Source organism: Adiantum capillus-veneris, chromosome 28, assembly GCF_014529385.1.
Source record: "Adiantum capillus-veneris isolate H3 chromosome 28, ASM1452938v2, whole genome shotgun sequence".
NCBI classification, from domain to species: domain Eukaryota; kingdom Viridiplantae; phylum Streptophyta; class Polypodiopsida; order Polypodiales; family Pteridaceae; genus Adiantum; species Adiantum capillus-veneris.
Window position 1 is genome coordinate 102,072,616 of NC_140958.1, and position 14,552 is coordinate 102,087,167.

Here is a 14,552-nt window from a genome sequence, read left to right on the forward strand (position 1 = left end):
TTGATTAATTTCCTATTCAAATCCTCTTGAAGCTCTTTAGGTGGAAAACCATTGACTAAAATCTTAACAATCTTCTCACTCCATTTAGGAATGGTGTCAACCATAAAGACATAAAGAGGGAAGTATGTAGCAATTCATTGTAAACTCCAATGGGAGCTTGCCCATTTGGTTTGCTAGAAAAATGATCAACCCTATGACTGATTTTTTTGTTGGGCCTTACCACCATTGTAAAATCAAATTCAAGGAGAATGAGTAACCATCTTGTAATGATTCCCTTAGAGCATGGCTTATTTACCAGATATAGTATTGCTTGATAATGAATGTGTTACCATATATGCGGTAGAGATGTGTGTGATTGTCGGGATACTTTTTCTTCACTAGGAGGTGTTTTCCCTCGTGCATTGTATATACGTCTGTTAGAAGCTGGACACACCCTACGAAAAATGACTGCTTCGACAGATTATTATTTTTTGTAATTATTCATTTATTGAGAAAAACCTGACATTTCACTTTGTAAATATGGGGGCTTACAGAAGTTTCCAGATTGTATCCCAGTTTTGACATTTAGATTGAGTAGATGGTTAAATTGGAACATTAGGGTTTGAGAATTGTAAGGTATTTATACCACTTTTTGACCTTAATGAAAAAACCTTTTGTCATTTTAAAAGAGGTTTTGAAGTCTATGAGTGACCGTATTGTGTACAAGAGAGAGTGAGAGCTTCATCTTGACGCTATGCGAGTACCGGTGGTCGGAATCGAGTGCAGAGAAGTGCAGTGTGTTGCCCTTGACAAGAGCTACGCGCCAATACCTACATTGCACGCGTACGGTCCGGTTTTGCAAGCTCCATAAACGAGTTTCATCTGGTGATTCAGTGAGCATACGTTGTCCGATTTTTCATTGCAGCATATCCACACGTTCGCATTGAGTAGAGCTACACATTAGGCACTTTAGATTTCGCAAACGAAGACGTGCAAATTTCGGCCAGATATCCTACATGATTTTGCACCGGATGTTTTGGGTTGGGATTTTGGTTCATAGACCTTAGGGAGAGCGACCTATTGGTGTTAGTAGGGTCTCTTTCAAGTTCTATGGTGTTACGAGATTTTTTGGTGGGTATTCGGCTCTAGAAAGCGTTGTAGGAAGTTTCCTCTTATGCACTCTTGAAAGCTGTGACTTAGACATTGGGTAGAGACCTCTGTAGGTAGGCATGGTCGGCTCTTGCGGCGCGATTTTTGTATGATTTCTACAAGGAAGCATCCCTAGTTGATATGGATGTCAAATTCAAGGTGCTCAAACAAAATTTAAGTTATAGTTTTAGTTTGTTTTTAGATCGTTTTAAAGCATGTTTGATAGAATTAGCAGTAGCCATGCACTTGGCTAATGGTGATTATCTCAAGCTGGACAAGTTCATGGTGTGCTTGCATACTAAAGTTAGACTTTGAGAGCCCAAATAATTACAATGGGGAAATGGCGATAGCATGATCAATGAGTAGTAAGATAAAGAAAAAGATTGAGTAGGGCATGTTGGGTTACAAAGTGGTGTTCCTACCTAGTCATAGAGCCCTCATGATGTTTTTTGGGAGGAAAATCATGGAAATCAAGGCATAGTGGTTGTTCCACAAAGTTGAATGCAAAAACTGCATGATTTGTATGAGTAGATGCAAGAATTACGGCTAAGTGTGATGGATAGAGGACAACCAAGAGGGGTGAGAGGCATGAAGAGTCCATTTCCTAGAAGATGTTAAAATTGTGGAGAAGAGGGACATTATGCACTAGATTGCCTCCAACCATCAAGAGAAAGAGGAGGCATGTACTCGCTATTTGGTAGAGACAGAGGCCAAGGGTAGTTCAATGGCTAGAGAGAGCAAGTAGTTGAGAATCTAGTGCAGCCAGCTTTGTGAGATGGTGATGAAGTCCTTAGAGTGAATATCATTGGAGTAGATAAGTAGGATGTGAAAGTTCTGGCTAACAAAAGGGTAAGAGGTGAAAGGGAGACAAAGACAGAGAGGGAAAGAAAATCTTGCAAGGGTAAAAAGAAAGTGTACAAGGGTAGAGAGTAGCCTGAGACTAGCAAGAGGAGGAGGCATTGTAAGATCAAGCAAGTAGATTATTAGCTGGGATGCGGCTACCTTGAGTATGATTTGGTAAGTGATTTGCAAAGTTAAGGCTAATATTACATTTGGGTAGTTGTTGGCTTCGAATCCCAAACTAAGGAGATAGTGGTCCACAAGTTTCAACACAAGGCTACTAAGAGACAATGGCAATGTGCATGCAGTGCAAAATATGGCCTTTAAAAAAAAAGTAAAAGATCATTCTATTAGTTAATGAAACTGTCCATGGGGCTATAACCACCTCTACAAGAGAGGGCTACACCAATCATGAAGAGGAGACTCGCCCAAAGAAAAACAACATATGTACAATGAGACTAAATCAAGAAATGGGATGAGGGAAAATCCACACAGGTGGATGGTAGTGCCATATGAGCACACCCTAGACCATGGTGAAGAAAGCCTGAGGGCGTCAGAGTAAAAGAAAAGCCTCTCTACTCTCTCGTATGCGGTCGAAGCTCCCTGGAGTCTCTTGAGATGTCCTCTGAGAGTATGGATCAGCTCTAGGCAAAGATCCCAAACTGTCTCTGTTGGAGGTAGAGGGAAAGCATCAAAGATGTGGAGGCAACGGGCTCGCCAGATGAACTAGACTGTCGGGCCGTAGATGAGCTCCTAACACTCCTCTCTCACTCTGCACCAATCCTGCGGAGTAAGCTCTGTAGTAGCCTGGAGTGTAGGTCGACCCCCCCTGTACCACTATCATCCTGCTAGTGAAGGATAACTCAAACTGAAGTGTCGAGCCCATGAGAGTGGACAAAGAATCTACCCCCCCCCCCCCCCCCCCCCCCCCCAAGTGTACTGCCAAGTTGTGGAAAGAGCTGGCATCAACCAAAGAACACCAAGCCAAACGTGTTGTGTGAAAGGATAGTCCCCAAGACAGTGGTACTAGCCCTCCACAAGATGGTCAGAAGCTGCACATGCTGTCAAGAGACCACTGTGTACTAACCAGCTCCTAACTGCTATAGCTCGATGTGAAACCACCATCCATTGAAACAAAGTGACTCACCTTGACTATCTGGACACAACCTCTCCCAGAAAGCTAAAACTCGACTATGAGACCCTCCTCTTGCCAATGAGGTGTTGCAACAGGACGCGCCTCTCTCTGTGATTCCAATATTTGACGTCCTAGTCAAATAGTGTACTAAAATAAAGGGACACCTGGATGGTCTAGTGAGTAGAAATGGTCCCTGCAAAAACACTCTCTAGGATCCCACGACACTTGTGTCAGTGGAAAAAACTCCCAAGCCCATAGCCTCCAATAGACTATCTCAAGAGTTCCTGGGTGAAGATCTACGGCACAAGTCCTCCCCCAAATACCCACAATTTGGATCCTCTGAAAACAACACTCTGCCACCTAAAAATGAAACTAGGTGTGAGCGTCCCTCACCCTGTATCTCAAAAAATAGGGAGGGTACAATCTTTGAGAAAGCCCAAACTAAGATGACAACCTCCAGGTGTGTGAAGGGCCCCATCTATCTGGGCATTGCTGACTTGAGAGGTGTGAGCCACTCAACTGATACTTCCTCTGAGATGTCCGGATACATGCTTTGCACCCCTCCCATGCCCTATAATTGGATGCATTGAAGCTCCTCTACCAAGCCTGACAACTGTAGCGAGTCACCTAAAGTGCGTGTTGGACCCTCTGCCATGGGACCCAAGGAAACATAAGGCCTACTACCAACCAAGTGGCCTCTATGAGTGCTACACATGGGGTTCCAAACAAGGGGCTATCTTAGGAACTCCTTCATGCAAGTAGACTGACATTTCTTGACACCTCTCGTAGAAGCTTCTCCGAGGATTGGAGTAGATTCACAGCAAAGTGGTCCTTCAATCTCCTACTCAGGAAATCTCTATGCATCTCTGTGAAAATACATCTGGTCGAAGGTCAACAGAGCCTGAGGCACTCTAGCACTAAGCCACTAAAGCAAAAACGCATTCTAAGGATCCTCCCCTAGAAGAAGTCCTCTAATGACAAACTTCCCTAGAAGGGCTCTACTATGCTATGTTGGGTCTATGATCCCCAACCCTCCCTGAGAACAAGGAAGAGTGATGACTTGCCATGCCACTTTGGCCCGAGCTATCTGAGTGTCAGGCCCTGGACAAAGGAAGTTCCTGATCAACCTCTCTACATGAATGATGCAAGAGCTTGAAAAGATCCAACAAGAAGTGATGTACCACATAGTAGCCAAAAACACATGGTTGGCCACTACAACTCTGCTTGCTAGAGAAAGTCGTGCATAGCTCCAATGTAACAACTTCCTCCTGATGGACACGAGGAGGGGAGAAACTTGCTGCTCACAAGAAACAATTCCAAACTAACCTTACAACCCAAGTATCGAACTGCAGTCCCTGGGGGACTTCACCTATAACCCTCACCTAGCAACCATCCAATCAAGCGTTGGAGCAGTACCAACTGAGAAAGCCACTGTCTTTCTCCAGTTGATCGGTGTGCCTTATGCACAACAAAAGGTCTCAATATCTTGCTCACACCTTTAAAGTTTGGCATCCTTGCCATCCAAGTACAAATATGAGTCGTCCGTAAACTAAGCATCCAATAGCTCATCTCCCCTAATAGGGAGTGCTAAGGCACATAAACCAACCTGCTGTGAAACCAAGAACGTACTCATCACCTCAGCATAGAAAATAAAGAGGAAGGGGGGAAGAGGGCAGCCCTCTGTCTGACCAAATGTGTGAGCATAAAACAATCACCTTTACCTCCTAACAAAAGTACCTGATTTTGTGTCCATCTGTACAGAGCTGACACACCAACATCCAAGCATCTAAGAAGTCCATCCTGCATAGAGTGACCTCCAAAAAGTCCCAGTCAACTCTATCATAGGCCTTCTCAAAATTGAGAAGAAGTATCACCGGATCCTCACCACAAAGCCACGCGAGGGAAGATGCCTCCCAAGAATTAAAGATGTTGTCAAGGATACTTCACTCCTTGACAAAACCTAGTTGTGTCCCATGTATAATGCTCTCTAGAAGTGATGACTGAATCCTCAAACTCGAAGCCTTGGCAAACATTTTATAGGATGAGTTGAGGATGGTGATGGTCCACCATTGTCAAATCTCATCCAAGGAGCCACCCTCCTTGTGAATGAGGTAAATCAGGCCCTCACTCATGTTGTCAGGCATCTCTCCTATATGCAAGATGTATTGAAAAGCATTGCAGAGATTTGAGCCGAGCAAGTCCCAGTACTCTAAGAAAAATTTGGGAGTCAAACCATCCTCACCTTAACAACTACCATGGGAAAGTGCTCTAAGGGCCACGTGCTAGCAGTTGAGGAGGCAGTTCAAGCCTCTGGTGCATCTCCTCAATCACAAGACAAGGCATCTATGCTCACACCTGCTCTTTGTAGGGATCCTGATGTTTTGACTGTGGCTTTCTAGACAGTAAGCCCTGGTAAAAGTCAATAGAAACTGCAGGCATGTCCTCTCACTCTGAAGCAACTGACCCATTAGGCCTCCTCAATTGGCTAACCTTGGCATGCACATTCCGGGGTGCCACTGCCTCAAAGAAAGCCCCTGTCACTCTTTCACCCACCTAGGTCCACTGAGATGCCTGTCTCGATGGAAAGTAAACTCATTGCACCTCTCCTCTATGCTTACGAGCTTCTGGAGAGCCTGTTGAAACTAATCCTCCAACCAAGGACTGTGTGGATGCTGCTCTTGCATCCTCTGCAAAGAAGAAAAACCCTGTCGACTAAGCTGAGAAAGTCCTGATGCCACTTTGTCAGCAGTAGAGTTGTGCATGTCTAAGATTTCTGTCCAAAGAGCCACCACTTACTCTCCGAGAGAGAGTCCAACAAAAGCTTCTCAAGGATGTGTAGCATTGTGCTCCCAGTCCTGTGTCTATCTGCCACTATGAGGATCACCAGTGCATGGCCCAAAAAAGAAGTCCCAACGAGAATATAGAAGTGGTCATGAATGTAGAAGCAATCTATCTGACATAGATTAACTCCTTCCCCTTTGTGGTCCATTGAATGAGAGAAGGCTAGGCTATCTGGGGGACTCACAAAGCTAGAATGCTACCACACATCTAAAAACCGCAGTCATATAATACCTCTCCCAAGCCGCCACTTCAACTCCATGCACCGTAGATAGCTACCTCCAATCCTTTCAGAGGGGTCCTACAACATGTTGAAGTCACCTGCAATGCACCATTGCTCTACCTGCGGCACCTATGGGGCAGAGACTAAACAATTTGAGACCAAAACTCTGCACGTGCAATCGCCACATTTTGTGCATAAATGTTCAGGAAGCCCACGAGGCAACCCTAAACCTACATAATGATCCACTAAGCCCTGCCTGGCAAAATAATCCATCTGCGCACAATGGGCTGTTGCAAAGAATCTGCAATAGTCATACATACCCCTCCCTGAATGCCTCCAGGTACAAATGTAGATGACCAAAAAATCTCATATCATCCACATAGAAGCTAACCATGACATCTAATGCAGATATCACACAGATGATGCTCTTGAAGCATAAGGAGGTCAATCACTTCTCCCATAAGGAATAGTTGAAGCTCCCTGGCCCCTTTAACGCTAAAACTGGGGCCCACCTAGTCCTTGCACATTCCATGAGATGATCCTCATGGGGAGCAAAAGAGAAATGATGTTGCAGGCCGACTAACCCTGCTATCTTTGAGGTAAGCTTGGATGGGGAGTTATCCGCATCCGAGTGTCTCCAAGATAGGTGTTATTGCAAAAAGTGTCTAGCCCAAGCCCAAGTAGAACGATGCTCAAAGCAACTTCCTCTATCCAGGAGTCCTCATGTATGTGTACATAACATGACGAGATCTTCATGTCAGCAAAGGAGTGAACCACAATGTTTCTACATCATGCTAAGTCTAGAGGTTTTACAAAAATCTTGGCCAGTAGCCACAGAGTCTAAACCAAGTTTGTAACCCCTAGGTCTCCCATGTGATGAGAGAACTCTAGGGCTTGTGCTTGCAACCACTCCAACAATAAGTCTAGAGTCCACTTAGACTGGTCCCTATTGCATAGGGGAAAAGAGAATCCAACCGCTTAGTCCAAGGCCTCTATCCCCCCTAGCTGCAAGGAATAGTACATGCACTCTGAAGGAAGCTTCCTCGAGGTCTGGTAAGGGGTCGCGGAGAAACCGTGTAAAGTCGTAGGCAAAGAAATCCCAATGATGACAAATGTCGAGGCTCGTCAAACCACGAGAAACTTCTGCAAAGGGGGACGCTGTTAGGCATTTTTTGGATAAGCATGAAGTCACTAGGTCATGCCAAAAAGATTGCCCACTAGCCTCGTGTATATGTGTGCACATAGCCCTACGAGTTTTGGAAGTGGCTTTGTAAAAATTCATGTATAAAGGTGTGATTTTCCAAGCTTGAATGCTGATGTTTTGGGTTGTTCCATACTCCAAAATATGGTTTTCAATAAGTATTTTTAGTCGTGCTTCATAGCTTGTGAATCGGACTTGTACATCATGAGTTATGAGAATCCAAAACGAGCGGTCTCAACTTAGAAGGTGATTGTAGGTGCATGCAAGAAGGAAAACTAGGCCAACTTGGGGGTCTAAGATTAAAAATGCTGAAGTTCTATATTTCTGGAGATATCCGAGGTGATAGGATTTGAGTCGTGTGTTACGGTGCGTTCATTCCATGAGTGGAGCAGCAAAGTATGCCTCTGGAAAAATTGTCTGAGAAGTCCTGTCATGCTTTGGGAGAAGCTGGAAATTTTTGTGGAAGCTAGAAATCTTGAGGATGGTGCCAAGTGGAAATGGAGTAATTCCACATGGGGGGGAGAAAGTGGAAACTGGAGGGTATAAGGGGTGGAGTGGGTACCCCCTAAGGTTGTATCAAAGGAGAAAATGGAGCTCACTTGCCTAGCCCATGAGGTCTCGTGGACTTTGGAGGAGGAAAGGGCGCCCAATATTGTTCCCACTACCGGGACATGCGCCTGGCCTTTTTTTTGGTCCCCGGATACTTGCCCCCCACCCCATTCCTTGGTCAAATGTTCACCGCTCAATTTTCACCCAAAAAAGGTCAAAGATGGACCAAATAAAGGTGCCCAAAGAGAGAACCATGTCGGCTAAGAGGAGAGAGAAAATTACTTGGGATAAGAGCCAAAACAATTCCCTTTTTAATAGCTAAAATTCCCTCCACACTTTTTTGGCTTACAGAGACTAGATTTTTTGGAGCTTTAAGAGATATCCCAACTTCGAAAGCTTGTAACTCTATCGTCTCTTGTTAGAATCAAGCATAAGGATACTCTACGGAGGTCTACATGACACAAGCTTCATCTTTATGGTCTTGGTTCTCATCAATTTTTATCATGGTCCGGGTAAGGGTTGTTTCCTATCCGACTTTACAAGTGTTCGACATAGGTGTTTTCCACAACTTTATGGTGTTTCCTTCCGACGTTGTGGTATGTGCAAGGCTATAGAGGTTATCATTTTCCTTCTTGTTTACATGATAACATTGTTTTGGTGCACCAACAACTGAGGAGCAAGTGCTCCTATGGTTCAATTCTTGTGAAATATGTCTATTCTCTAAGCAGTGAATGTAAAAGGGATGTGGGTCCTTATGGACAACTGTCTATGTATGTGAAAATTGTGGATAACACTTGAGGCGGTGGTATAATTGGAGTGCAAATTGTGGACAACACTTGAGGTGGTCGTATATTTGGATTGCAGCCTTTAGAGGGTCGTGAGGTTTTTTGAAGCCGGGCACTAGGGGCTGGGTTACCCAGCATGAGGTGGATTAGGTTTTCGACGTCACATGTATATGTTTTTGTGGCAATCAAACATGGCAAACAAGTTCCCATAGTTTCATGGATTGCCTAATAAAAATGCACAGATGTTTATTGAAAAGTTTAAAGTCAATTGCTTACTATGCAATATACTAGACCAAGCTATATTGTTGCAGCTCATGCAATATAGTTTACAGGATGAGGCAAAAGTTTGGTTACACAATTTTGAGGAGTTGATGCAGGCACAAAATCTAGAGGTGTTATTGGACTACAACCATGTGAAGCAAGCTTTCCTGGCACAATACTTCTCCATCAAAGTACCTGATGAAGTTTGGCATGAAATTTTGGGGTACACTAAGAGGTCTAATCACAGTGTTGATGATTTTGTCATGCAACTCACCCATTTATGGGATAAATGGGTCCGAGCTTTGGGAAACGAGATCCCTCCATCCATGTTAAAGAAGAACTGTTTTGTGCAAATCTAAGAGAAATCCTGAAGTTCAAAGATGAGTTGAAAAGATCCACCACCTTTGAGAAGGCAGTTGCCATTGCCAAAGAGAAAGAATGGAAAGCTCAAAGGCTTAATAAATACGGAAAAGAGATCCTGAGCAAAATAATGGTAGACAAAAGGAGGAGAATCAGGTAGAAATTGGAGCTCAACCTGTTCAAAGGGCTACTAGTAGCGAACAGTTACAACAAAATATGAAAGACATGACGACCATGATGCAAGAATTGTGACTTAGTGTCCTTGGTGGTGGAGGTGGTTGTAGTCATGGACGTGGTAGAGGAATGGCTCAAGCATGTGAAGCTTAGCCTAATGCGAATGTTGGACGTGGACAAGGTGGCTTTGAGCCAGAGAGGAGGTTCAACCCCACTTGTTATAATTGTGGTGAACTTCGTCATACTAGCACTTATTGTTCAAACCTAGTAAGGATGGGAGGGGATATGTCTCCACTTCCTCAACAAATCCATAACAGGGCTAATGATTATGCATTGAGGTACTGCACAGGAAAATCAAGACTCAACCTCTCGTGGTCATGTGGGCATTGTGAAGGAGTACGAGCGGAAGTGCGATGCGAGAGAGAGTGCGAGAAGAAGAGCACGACGATATGGCGAACTCGCTCTACTGTAATGTGTAGAGCATAGTGAGTTCTTATTAGGATTTTACAAAAGAATATGTGTACATACCTGGCGGCCCGCCCACTTACCTGGGCGACCACATTGGGCTTTATACCCCAACAACCTCCCACTTAAAGTCCAATGTGGTACTTTAAGTGTGAGAGAAGCTACTATACAAGCTAATATACAAGAGATGTAGAGAAGTGATGTACTACCCTACACCTAACTGCTTGCGAAAATGCGCAAAGCTCTCTGAGGGAAGTCCTTTTGTAAGTAGATCAGCAGGATTTTCTGTGGTGTGAACTTTGACAAGCTGAAGTTTCTTATCCTCGAGCATTTCCTTGATGAAATGATACTTCACATCCACATGCTTTGTCTTTGAGTGATAAACTGGATTGCGAGCCAATTGTAGAGCACTTTGACTATCACAATATAACACAGGCATCTCTTCTTTGATTCCCAAATCTGTTACTAGTCGATTAAACCAAATTGATTCTTTGCATGCCTCTGATGCTGCAACATATTCAGCCTTTGTAGTAGACTGAGTAACACAATCTTGTAATCTAGAACTCCATGATACTGCTCCACCAGCCAATGTAAAGAAATACCCTGACGTAGACCTTCGGTTGTCCAAGTCACCTACATAATCTGAGTCTGTAAAACCCTTTACACTTAGCTCCTGACTCCCATAGCATATACGCATACTCTTTGTAGCTTTCAGGTATCTCAATATTCCTTTCACTGCCTCCCAATGTTTCTTTCCTGGGTTTGACATGTATCGACTTACTACTCCCACTGCAAATGTAATGTCTGGGCGAGTAGCAATCATTGCATACATCAAACTACCCACTGCAGATGCATATGTAATCTTATCCATTTTAGCCTGTTCTTCCTAAGACACAGGACAATCTTGTTTGCTAAGTTTCACATATGGTGGCAATGGAACACTCAATGCCTTTCCCTTCTCCATATTGAAACGTTGCAAAACCTTGTCAATATACTCTGTTTGAGATAACCAAATCAACTTCTTTGATCTGTCTCTCTCAATGCGCATACCAAGGATATGACTTGCCTCACCCATGTCTTTCATGTCAAACGATTTTTCCATCTTTGACTTCAAAGCTGAAATTTCTTCCAAGTGCTTTCCAACAATCAACATGTCATCCACATACAAAATAAGGATAAGCCAACTACCATCCTTAGCCTTCTTTGCATATAGACAGTGATCGAACTCACTACGTTTGTAGCCTTGAGAAAGCATAAACTTGTGGAATTTATGGTACCATGCCCTCGGTGATTGTTTTAATCCATAAAGACTCTTTAACAACTGGCATACCCAATCTTCCTTGCCTTTCTCAATAAACCCTTCTGGCTGCTGCATGTAAATTTCCACATCTAAATCACCATGCAAGAACGCAGTCTTGACATCCATTTGGTGCAACACCAAATCTAATATGGAAACCAATGCAAGAAAGCATCTCAATGTAGTCATCTTGACCACCGGAGAGAAGACTTCATGAAAGACAATGCCTTGTTCTTGCTTAAAGCCCTTGGCAACAAGCCTTGCTTTGTACTTTGGCTGACTATTATGAGCGGTGATCTTATACCTGTAAACCCATTTACAAGGTAGAGCCTTTTTGCCCCGTGGTAATTTAACTAGATTCCATGTCTGGTTTTTATGCAGAGCTTTCATCTCTGACTGCATGGCCAATTGCCAATTCCCGGAGTCCTTCATTTGCACTGCTTCCTTGTAACATGAAGGCTCATTCCAATCAGTCAACATGACATAGTTCATAGATGGAACAAACCTATCAGGAGGTCGCGTGACATGTCCATATCTACGCACAATAGGTGGCTCAGGCTCAGCCACAACCTGTGGTTCCACTCTATCCTATCCTTGCTCCTCTTGAGCCCTGACATTTTTTCTTGCACGTGCAGGTCCATCTTCTTGGATGACAACTCTTCTAATCTCCTCAACCCTCTCTGGTTTAGAATGATATTTGGATTCATTAAAGTGAACATCATTGCTGCGGACAACCTTTCTGGATTCGGGATCCCAAAGTCTGTACCCCATCTCACCAGAATTACCATAGCCTAGAAAGATGCACTTTCTACTCTTTGGCTCAAGTTTGTTCTTATATTCCTTTGGAACGTGAGTATATGCCTCACAGCCAAAGACTCTGAGATGCTTGTATAAGGGCATTTTGCCTGATTATACCATCTTTGGCACTGAATCCTTCTGCAAAACCTTGCTAGGAGATCTATTTACAAGATGAACAGCTGTTGATACAGCTTCAGCCCAAAACCCATTTGGCAGCTGTGCATTAGACAACATACTTCTGACCTTCTCTTGTATGGTCCTATTTATCCTCTAAGCAACACCATCTTGAGGAGGATTGTAAAGAGCAATAAGTTCACGTTTTATACCTTTTGACTCACAAAAGTCCTGAAAGGCCTTTGAAACATACTCTCCATCATTGTCAGTGCGTAAGCATTTAAGCTTCTTGCCACTCTGATTCTCCACAAGTGTCACAAACGTTTTGAAAACACTAAACGCTTCATCCTTGTGCTTGAGAAAGTAAACCCATACTTTCCTCGAGTAATCATCTATAAATGTCATAAAGTAAGAAGCTCCCCCTAGAGATAGGTTAGGCATAGGTCCACACAAATCACTATGAACAAGTGCCAACTGTGTATCTCTTCTACTGCTTCTATGCTTATGTGGCTGTTGTGTTTGCTTACCATACAGACAATGTTCACAGAATTCAAAATCATTAAATGAAAAGCCAGGCAAATAACCAGAATGAGACAAGATTTCCATTCCCTTCTTGGACATTTGTCCTAACCGGCTATGCCACAAAGAAACGTTCGGCTGCTCGGTTACATTGATTACATTTTTAGAGACATTTGATACATAAATCATGTAAAGTCCTCCAGACTTTACTCCATGTGCTATTGTCATAGAACCCTTGGATATCTTCCACATGTTCTGTCCAAAAGTGGTGACGTAGCCAGCATCATCAAGTAAACCTGTGCTGATCAAGCTCTTTGTAATTGCGGGAACATGTCTCACATTCTTCAGCGTGAAAGAAGAGCCATTCTGAAACTTCAATTGAACATCTCCAACACCTAAGATCTCACATGTCTGCCCATTGCCTAGCCGAACATGATCTTTAGTGGTCACATAAGAGGTAAACCACTCCTTGTTTGGAGACACATGAAGTGATACCCTTGAGTCTATAATCTAGTCAATCAATGCATTTCCATCAGATGCTGTAAGAAGAGCTGAGTCCATTGTATTCTTCAAGAAGTAGATGTCTCCTGACACTAGACTGTCATCCTCTGCAACAGTGTTTGTCACATTTATTTCTTGAATCTTTAATGAGGACTTGTTCTTCTCACCATGGTCTTCAGCTTTCTCTTTGCCTTTTTCTGCTTTCCATTCTCTGCAGTCTCTTTTCATGTGACCCTTCTTGCCACAATGGTAGCATTCTATGTCACTCTTGCCTTTAGCACTGCGGGACTTGCTACGAGACTGATTCCTCTTTCCACCTTTGTACTTTTCTTTGGTCCTTCCCCTGACAACTAAGGCTGTTCCTTTGCCTTTGTCCATTGTCTTTCTATTGGTTTCTTCAGTAAGCAGACTTCCTTCTACACCTGATATGTTCAAACCATCTGGAGGTGCAGAACTACTCAAAGCTGTGCGAAAAGTGTCCCAACTTTCCGGCAATGTGATCAACAGGAACATAGCTCTAACAGGTTCATCAAACTTGACACCTTGAGCTGACAACTAACTATAGATTGTGTTGAATTCATTCAGATGATTGGACATAGGTGTCCCTTCTTTCATCTTCAAGTCAACAAGCTTCTTAAGCCAGTATACGTGTGAAGCTGCACTCTGCTTCTCATAAAGATCACTCATCTTTAACCATGCTTGATAAGCCGACATCTCGTCTGCTACATTGAAGTAAACGCTTTCTGCCAAAGTCAACATAATGGTAGAAAGTGCAACATAATGGTAGAAAGTGCCAATTCATCCATTTCGCTCCATTCATCTTCGTCCATATCTTCTGGTTTTATCCCCTTGAGCTTTATAGGTTTTATCTGCTTCTTTTGTACCAACACGTGCCAAATCTGCTTCTTCCACAATGGGAAATTGGTTCCATCCAGCTTCTTGATATTGTAAAGAGCAGTGTCCTGTGATCCAGCCATAGCTACGCTTCACAGTGGTTTACTTTCCTGGGAAAAATTCGGCAGAGTTTCTCCTGTAAACTGACTCTGAACCAATATCAACCTGTCAAATGAACCAAGAAAGCTTCAGATTCTGCATAAATTTTGGAAGAGTCTCCTTTGTAAAATGGCTCTGGTGTACTCAAAAAACAGACCAAAAACAGCTCAAAAAACACTGTCTCTCTGACACTGGAAGCTGCGGGTAAACCTGTCCTCCACCTGTATTGTCTCTCACTGTCCTGTCACTGTCCTGTAAGCATAGACTGCGACAATGCCTCAACGGCAGTAAAGCAAAGATGCAATCCCAACTGTCTAACTCACAGTCAATACATCCTAGCTGCGGGTAAACCTGTCCTCCACCTGTATTGT